General features: G+C 42.0%; 1 pseudogene; it reads right to left on the bottom strand.

The window, feature by feature from the left end:
- Positions 1 to 7,096: 7,096 nt before the first annotated feature.
- Positions 7,097 to 8,818, bottom strand: LOC113612296 (RING finger protein 166 pseudogene; annotated as a pseudogene).
- Positions 8,819 to 9,020: the final 202 nt, after the last annotated feature.

The raw sequence follows: 9,020 nt of genomic DNA, 5'->3' as shown, positions 1-9,020 counted from the left end.
ACACACACACACCAAGAGATTCAGTAAAGTTCAACTCTAAAATCTATTTTTATTCTACTCTATGACATTATGACATATTGTCGCTGTAATAACCTCTCAGTGTAATCTTGGGATTGTTTGTCTTTGACCTCTTTTTTTTAGCCTCTCTTTTAATTTCCTTCGAGTATAAATAACTGAATGGTTGAGGTTGACATCTGAGCCACTGTTTTGAGGTCGTTTGCTATGCAGCAATAGATAACTTGAACAGAATGAGAGTGAAAAAGGTAGAAAGGGCTTCCCTGGTGGCGCAGTGGTTGAAAGTCTGCCTGCCGATGCAGGGGACGCGGGTTCGTGCCCCGGTCCGGGAGGATCCCTCATGCCGCGGAGCGGCCGGGCCCGTGAGCCATGGCCGCTGGGCCTGCGCGTCCGGAGCCTGTGCTCCGCAACGGAAGAGGCCGTAACAGTGAGAGGCCCGCGTACCGTAAAAAAAAAAAAAAAAAAAAAAAGGGTAGAAAAATTCAAGTGGAAAATTTAATTTACAGTAATCAAGATAAGGAAAAAACAGAGTTTCATATCTAAATAATAAAAAATCATCACTTTTTGGAAGATGAGTCATTCATTTATTTCAACAAACATACTCTTTTCTTAGTAACAAATATATTTTCAACTCTCTGTTAGACACCTCCACCTGGATATCCCGTTGGATTTTTTTAACCTAACCTGTCCAGAATGAACACATCCCCTTTCCCTGAAATTGTCTCCTTCTCCTAAATTAATACTTCTGTTAATGTCAGGGTAAGCCTAACTCATATTCAAATTCCAATAGGTACATTCATAAAATAGATATAAAGCCATATACATTCTGGCTTTCAGCTAGTCATCCAATCATTCATTCCTTCAAAACAATCAGTCCCTGCTAAGTTCCAGACATAAAACTCAAGGCTGAACTACAGAGACGACCAACCAGTCCTTCTTCCTGCCATCATGGGACTTCCTACAACATTCTATAGCGGCAGCCTTTGCCATTTCATTTCCATTATCTCTGCTCTCTTTCTAGGCATTATTTCTTCTCACTTGAACTAACTTTTCTTTACTAAGAGAACTGGTTTTTCTGCCTCCTGTTTTCACTGGTCTGGCTTAACCATGCTGCTAGATTGACCCTTCTATGCTGATTACTGGATTCCTTGGCAAAAGTGATTCACTGATTTGGTACTAATCTGCTTCCTTTTCTCAGAACTTTAATTCAGCATTTAATGAAACATTCACATAGCATCATCCCTCTTTATCGAATCCTACTCATCTGCAAAGCACATCTCAAATGCCACCTCTTCCACGAAATCTTTCCTGTGTGTGAGATATCTTTTTGTTCATTTCAAAATCAGTTTATTGAGGGAAGGGGCACCATAGAGTCTAACATGTATTATAGTTATATAAGGTGAATAACTGTCCTCTACAAACCATGGATTTAATCATCTTCTACCTGGAATAGCCTTTCTCTCAATTGTTTAACTTTTTTGACCCTAATTCACCATAGTCCATTTTCGTAGTTGATTTTCAATTTAGTAGGCTTTACAACTGGATAATGCATTTCATCAATGTTAAAGTTCTGTCTCTGCAAGGTAATACACTTACCATTGCGGCAGCTATGAACAGAGAAATGAAAAGGATCAGATGTCTCAGAAATTTCTATGTGAGTTTATATTAATGATTCTGAAAATCGATAAAGAAGATAAAAGTTAATTCAAATATCTTTTTTCAATTTGTCCTAGAAGAAAGATGACAACGCTAAAGAACATAGTCTTTTACTGCCTCACCGACATGCAGAAGAATATAGCAGACTTAAAAACAAAAAAAGTAAGTCTCTTACTGCTCTGGAAACTTTTTCTTTAAATGTTTCCCACATAATCAGTTTAATGAACTACTGTTTAGTTACAACATTTTCTGCAATATTTTTTTTCTAACAGTTAAAGCTGTTCTTATTTTCATGCAGTATTCATTCTTATTTTCAGAATTTTTTTTTGTTTAAACCCTTGTATATAATTCTGTCTTAGAAAAAGAAATTCCTGAGTATTTGACTGAACTTTCAGCCACACGAATCTTTTCCAGTACTGTCTTTCTAACATTAAAAGCTGTACATATTTTCATCTGGAAGTCTTTTTTACAGAATTTTTGTTTAAACTTTTGTATGCAGTGATGCTTTAAAAACGTAATTGCCCACGATTTGACTGATTTTTTTTCAACCACACACACCTAGTAAATGCACCTGAGGAAGTCAGTTGGTGAAGCAAAGCCCACTTGCCTTAAAGACATCCAGAAGATGTGGTACCCCAAAACAAACAGACAAGAAAAAAGATTCTCTCCATCCTAAGAAATCTGCATTTCCATGTCTTGAAGAGCAGAAGCAATCTTTCAAAACATATCTTTACCTTAGTTCTAAGCAACCATAATTCTTTATAAAACATGAGTATCTAGATGTCACTAAGAGGCAGCCTGACACAGAGGTATGGATGTAGGGCTTATAAGAGGGGCATCTAGACTCCACTACAGACATTGGGAACCTGGGGGCAAATGACTTCACCACTGTGAGGCTGCCTCAGCTTCTCCTCCCCAACCTGCAAAATGGGAATAATAACCCCTCACCTTCAGGATTCAGATAAGAATTAACCAGTATAATCAATGGGGGGGGCAGCTGATCTTGGTATAACAGTTGCAGCAATAGTAACAGAACAAAAGATTCCTGCTGCAGGAAGGAGTGGGATGTGATTAGTCATGGGAAGTGGATGTCATCTTAGTTAGAAAAGTTTGTATTCTACTGATATTTTCTTACTGAGAAGCGCATTAGGAAAGGGAACCATACGTGTGTGTCTTAAAGCTGTAAGGAATGTGATGTCTGTGAAGGAAACACAACAGAACTGCTGCACATCCACACCAAAGAATCCTATTCTTGAAGCCATGCCTTTCAGTTTATCCTGATGGGGCATGGCTTCACTGAATGTGTCCCTCTCCAGATGACACATCAACAGGGTTGAACTAAATTATCTTCCCTGTTATCGTCTGGTTGCTCAACTGAGTAGGAACATGGGGAAAGACTTGATTTCCAGAGCACACAGTTAGAGGCATCTATTAGCTAACTTGGGTAAATGGAGGGTGCCCGGATAACTGAAAGCCATCCCCTCAGATAACTGTGCTCTGGAAACCAAGAGGGAATGCGAGTGGTAACTAAAACTGAAATGCTTCTACTTGATATATTATTCTGGTCTAGTGGTTTCAGCTTAACTTTCTTTTTGATGAAATGAAGCCACTAAGTCCCCAAATACCCACTTCACTTGGTATTTTGTGGGCAGAGAATGCGTTGATGTAAGAACTGTAGAGATGGTGTTGCACTAATGTGAAAAGTCCCTGTCACCCCCCGGCCTGGAGTCTGTAAGCCATTTGTCTCAGAGCAGCCACTTTTAGATTATGAGCATCCTGACATGTACCAAGAAAGATTGACTGCTCCCTGGAATTTGGGGTTTGGGAAGGGACACACCACCTGGAGTCACAGGTCAAGAATCTATAGGAAAGAGCTGTCAGTGTGGTGCAGGAATTGTGTCAGGGGCTTTTAGAGAATTTCCTTACAGTTAAGAAAACGGAATTCTTTTGGATGGGGAGGAATTAGCTGTATAAAAAGCTGCCTGGCTTTTGTTATTTCCATAAGTTATAGTAATGACCAAATTTTGGAGTGTGACAGGCTTGTTATTTGATAAGAAGATGAAAAGGACGTATTAGAGCAGGAATGAATATGGCGTTGATGGTAATGACACCATCGTTATCATTATACTTGCCTGTATTGGTAAATAGTTACAGTCAAATTCTAAGAAAAACATGCATACATCTTGTGGAGGTAGAGGGGGAGGGAGTAATTAGGGGACATCTCGTAAAGGAGGTGGCAGCTGACCCATGATGCAAGGAAGCAAAGCGACTATAATTTTGATTAATCCTAAAATGAATGTGCTTGCTCCTTGCGTCCCCAGCCAGGCTGGTGTAAAAGCCCACTTGTTCTTTTATTATTATTATTTTTGCGGTACACGGGCCTCTCACCGTTGTGGCCTCTCCCATTGCGGAGCACAGGCTCCGGACGCGCAGGCCTAGCGGCCATGGCTCACGGGCCCAGCCGCTCCGCGGCATGTGGGATCTTCCCGGACTGGGGCACGAACCCGTGTCCCCTGCATCGGCAGGCGGACTCTCAACCACTGCGCCACCATGGAAGCCCGCCCACTTGTTATTTTCACAAGCATTTATATCTCTCTCATTTCCTCTCCAGCCTTAAGGCAGTAATTACTAGCAGCAGGATCAGCTAGTAACTAAATCATTTTGCTGCCTCTCTGCAACTCTTCCTACTTCGGGCACTATTTCTGCTAACTGGACTTTGGTAAACAGCACTTTGATAAATAGTAAGCCCCTGCCTTTCCCCTTTCTTCTCTCTGCATATTCCTAAAATTCTAACATACTTCTTACATCAAGTTGGAAGAGTGCGCTGAAACACCCCTTTTCCAAGTGTCTCCCTCTTATTATACTGCAAACACCCAGAGGGCACAGAGTTGCCCACTGTAGATGGTACATCCACGTTGACAGAAACAAACTGAAATTCCAAATGGAAAAGCTGATGCTTCCTTCCCTTCTATTCACCCCTGTTAGAAATATTTAATCTTTAGCTATCACTTAGTCTCCTCCTTCCAAATATTCTCAGAATTCCACTTATGTTCTGAATGACGCTTCATTTTCTCCAGATATCCTTTAGATTTTCAAGATACTATCCTCCTAACTTTCAGCAATTTTATGGAATTTCCCTGGGTTTTTATTCTTCTCATTTGTACCAGCCTGGTCGGATCCATACGTATTTACAATTATTTCCTCTTGAATCTGAATTTAGTTTCAGAATATGTGAGTCCAAATGGAAGCACTTCCTTTTACTAGATTGGATACATTGGGCAAGATGGTTTGCTTCTCCAAGCCTCAGTCTTCTTTTTGGTAAAATTTGAGTGTTTATATCTCTTGGGCCTACAGAGCTGTCATAAGGACCAAATGAAAGAGGGTTTGTACAATGCTAGGGACATGATAATGTACTATAAACATGTTAGCTATTATTTTACTGAGACTAAATATATCAACCACATATAACAATAAAATTCCGACCCACAACCTGTGCAGCAACCAGCCATGGAATCCAAACCACAAGCTCTGTAGCAATTGGCTCCAAAGGGTTAGAACTTGGTCAACAACTGTTAGCTCCCCCAATTTTTGTAATCCTTCTCCCCCACTTCCAATTCAGAACTAGCCAGAGAAAGCCAAATAGGATTCCTCCTCTCTAGTTAGCCCACCTTCAACTTCCCTTGCCAGCAACCTCCAATAAAAGCATTTCTAAAAACTTCTCATTTTTTCCACTACACAACTTTTCAATTCTGTTACCTGCCTGCCTTTGAATCTCTGCCAAATGAAGTAATAGTGACTTCGCTAAAGTAAATCTGCATAAATAACCTCTGTTCTCATTTGGGTGGTCTTTGTATTTTTATAATACTATAGTGTATATTTAAATTTATTCCTATAAAACCTGACAATACTATATATTTTTTTCTCTCAGAGAAATCCATTCATTGGCTTAATGTTGATATTTCTTAAACATCTCCTACATAATAATACTGTGATGGCTCCTCCAGGGTTTCATAGAAGACTAAATTATGTAGAGCCGTAAGTTATGTGGAACCCTGTGGAACACACAGCTTTGCTTGGAAGATATGATACAAAATAAGAAAAAGTAAAGTCAGAAATTCAAGACAGGCTAAAAATAATATGTTTATAAGGTAAAATCAGTGATATAGGCTATAAATGTGCTGATTCCAAAAAGTAGATAACACATATGCTTACCCAGGATCTAGGAAGGCTTCAATCAGGAAATGTGATTTGAACTGAGATTTGTAGGAAAGTTCTAAACTGAGGGTGGCAGCAGGAAGTGAAGATAATCCAGACAGGGAAACATCTATTAGTAATGTCCAAAGCAGGAATGTGCAAAAACCTGATAGGAAAGCGTGTAGTAATTGCAGCAGCAATCTGTTGGGAGATAAATGGGATACAAGAAAGTAGTGGCAATTAAGACTATAAAATCATTCACCAAAATGTGAACTTTATCCTGAGAAGCTCCTGAATGTTTGTGATCAAGGGCATAATATGTGTAGATGTAATTTCAAATTTAGAAGTCTTCCCTCCAGATGTTAACTTCTCAGCATGTGTTGGGAAATACTTCCCCCTACTTGGTTCTACTTAGAATAATTTATGAATAAAAGTATTGCTTTTAACATAACTAACTTTAAAATATTTTAAATTATCAAAGAATTTCTAAATACTGAAATCATGGTCTCTGTTTAACTTTCCCGGGAAAACTCCTTTTAATGCTTGTTTAGTTAAAAAAGCATGCAGAGAGAAAGACTTTGGAGAACATAAAGATATTATGCATATTCACTTCTTATCCATTTTTTATTGGAGTATAGTTAATTTACAATGTTGTGCTAGCTTCAGGTGTACAGCAAAGTGATTCAGTTACACACACACACGCACACACATATTCTTTTTCAGATTCTTTTCATTATAGGTTATTACAAGACATTGAGTATAGTTGTCTGTGCTATACAGTAGGTTGTTTTTCTATTTTATACATAGTAGTATGTATATGTTAACCCCAAACTCTTAATTTATCCCTCTCACCTTTTCCCCTCTGGTAACCATAAGTTGGTTTCCTATGTCTGTGAGTCTATTTCTGTTTTGTAAATAAGTTCATTTTTATCAGTTTTTAAGATTCCACGTATAAGTGATATCTTATATTTGTCTTTCTCTGTCTGACTTACTTCACTTAGTATGATAATCTCTAGATCCATCCACGTTGCTGCAAATGGCATGATTTCATTTTTTTTATTGCTGAGTAATATTCCATTGTGTGTGTGTGTGTATATATATATATATATATATATATATGTATATATATATATATATATATATATCACATCTTCTTTATCCATTCATCTGTAGATGGCCATTTAAGTTGCTTCCATGTCTTGGCTATTGTAAATAGTGCTGCAATGAATATTGGGGTGCATGTATTTTTTTTTTTTTTATGCTTTGAGACATTTTATTTAAATTGTTTTTAAAGACAGCAATAATTTATGCCATGAACCAAACGAGGGTGCCGATGAGCATCTTCTGAACTGCCTGGTCACTGCCCCGGCCCCTGCGCTCTGCCACTGCTGGGGGCGGCCCTGCCGGGGGTGGGAGGTGGTCAGCTTTGGAACAGTGACAGCAGGGCCGAGGCCAAGACCCAGGTGGGAGGCCAGGAGCAGACACAGAGCCACTGCAAGTGGCCGGGCGTTGGGATTTCTTCCCGTTATTATCACAGTGACCCTGGGGAACCGCGAGGTGACCTGGGAACGTGGCAACCTCGGTCCCCGCACACAGCGATTGCCCTGTCTCTCCTCTCCTCCCCCTACCAATCCCACAATGGTTCATTTTTTATTGTTTTTTTTTTAAAAATATAATTTTGTAAATGTTCCATAAAAATACTATTATTCCTAGTCAAACACAGATATTGCAATATGAAGGGTAACTGCTCTGTCTTTGCTCTAGAAAATGTGAAAAGGTCATCACATCGGATAACATAGAAGAGTGTGGAACCTTCATGTATCACAAAATCCAGTACCGAGCACGCGAGGGGGAAGCATTGCCAGGTGCTGGGCCGGGGCCCCCTCCGCACTTCCCTGCTCAGTGCCGGGGCCTGTGGACATGGCAGGGTCTGAAGGGTCCTCTCTGCAGGGAGGACATCATGGCTTTGAGACACAGACAGTGGCCACACTCCGTCCCAGTGGCCGGGCCCCCGAAGCCACCTGCTCAGCCCGAAGCACCGAAGAGCCGGTGACGATGGGGACATGGCTTCTCCTCCTGCAGCAGTGAGGCTCCACCTGGCCCTCAAGGCGCCTTCGCAGGCAGGCCTGGACCGCAGGAGCTGGCGGGGCCTGTCCCTTGAGGCGGGAGGCCTGGGCCAGTGGCCGCGCCTTCAGTTCTCGGAGAGAGACAGGGCCAAGGAGGCCTGGAAGGCAGCCTCCTCGTCGATGCTGTAGTCCACGAAGGTGTCGTAGGATAACTTGCGCCGGGGGAGCAGGTGCTGCAGGAAGTTGGCGCTCTGGTAGCTTGGGTCACCCCAGGCCATGGCTGAGCAGATGGGACACACCACGCGGTTGGGGTCACTGTAGTGCTTGTCCATGCAGTGCTTTACCAGCTTCTGCTGGTCCAGGCTGCGGGTGCCACAGTAAGGGCAGGCAAAGGTGGACCTGTTGGGGATGGCGCTAGGGATGGGCTGGGATGTGCGCACCACAGGGACGAGTGTGGGACAGTTAGCCATCTGCTCCTGGACCTTCAGGCAGGAGGCAACGTGCACCCTTATCTTGGCCAGCATCACCTTCTTACTGCAGCCCTGCAGGGTGCCTTGTAGGACGAAATCTGCTTCTCCACGTGGGCGGCCTTGTCCACTTTATTGGGGTCGAAGGGCAGGCGGCACCGTGGGCACAGGGGGGGTGGCATCTGCAGGCATGGCCGGAGGTACTACCCGCAGAACCTCTAATTCTTGCAGCCAGTGGGATGGCTTCGCCGCTGAACAAGCTGTCCTTACACGGATGCGAGGAAAGTCGGCCTCCCTGTCCCTTCTACCCACTGGCTCCACTTCTGCCTTCCAGGGCCGGCATGTATCTTTTTGAATTAGAGTTTTCTCGGAATATATGCCCAGGAGTGGGATTGCAGGATCATATGGTAGCTCTATTTTTATTTTTTTTAAGGAACAGCCATACTGTTCTCCATAGTGGCTGTACCAATTTACATTCCCACCAACCATGTAGGAGGGAGGGTTCCTTTTTCTCCACAGCATTTATTGTTTGTAGACTTTTTGATGTTGGCCATTCTGACTGGTGTGAGGTAATACCTCATTGTAGTTTAGATTTGCATTTCTCCAATAATTACCAATATTG

Source organism: Aethalodelphis obliquidens, unplaced genomic scaffold (assembly GCF_003676395.1).
Source record: "Aethalodelphis obliquidens isolate GAN/ISIS:26980383/991018 unplaced genomic scaffold, ASM367639v1 scaffold3, whole genome shotgun sequence".
NCBI classification, from domain to species: Eukaryota; Metazoa; Chordata; class Mammalia; order Artiodactyla; family Delphinidae; genus Aethalodelphis; species Aethalodelphis obliquidens.
This window is presented reverse-complemented; position numbering and strand designations above follow the sequence as displayed.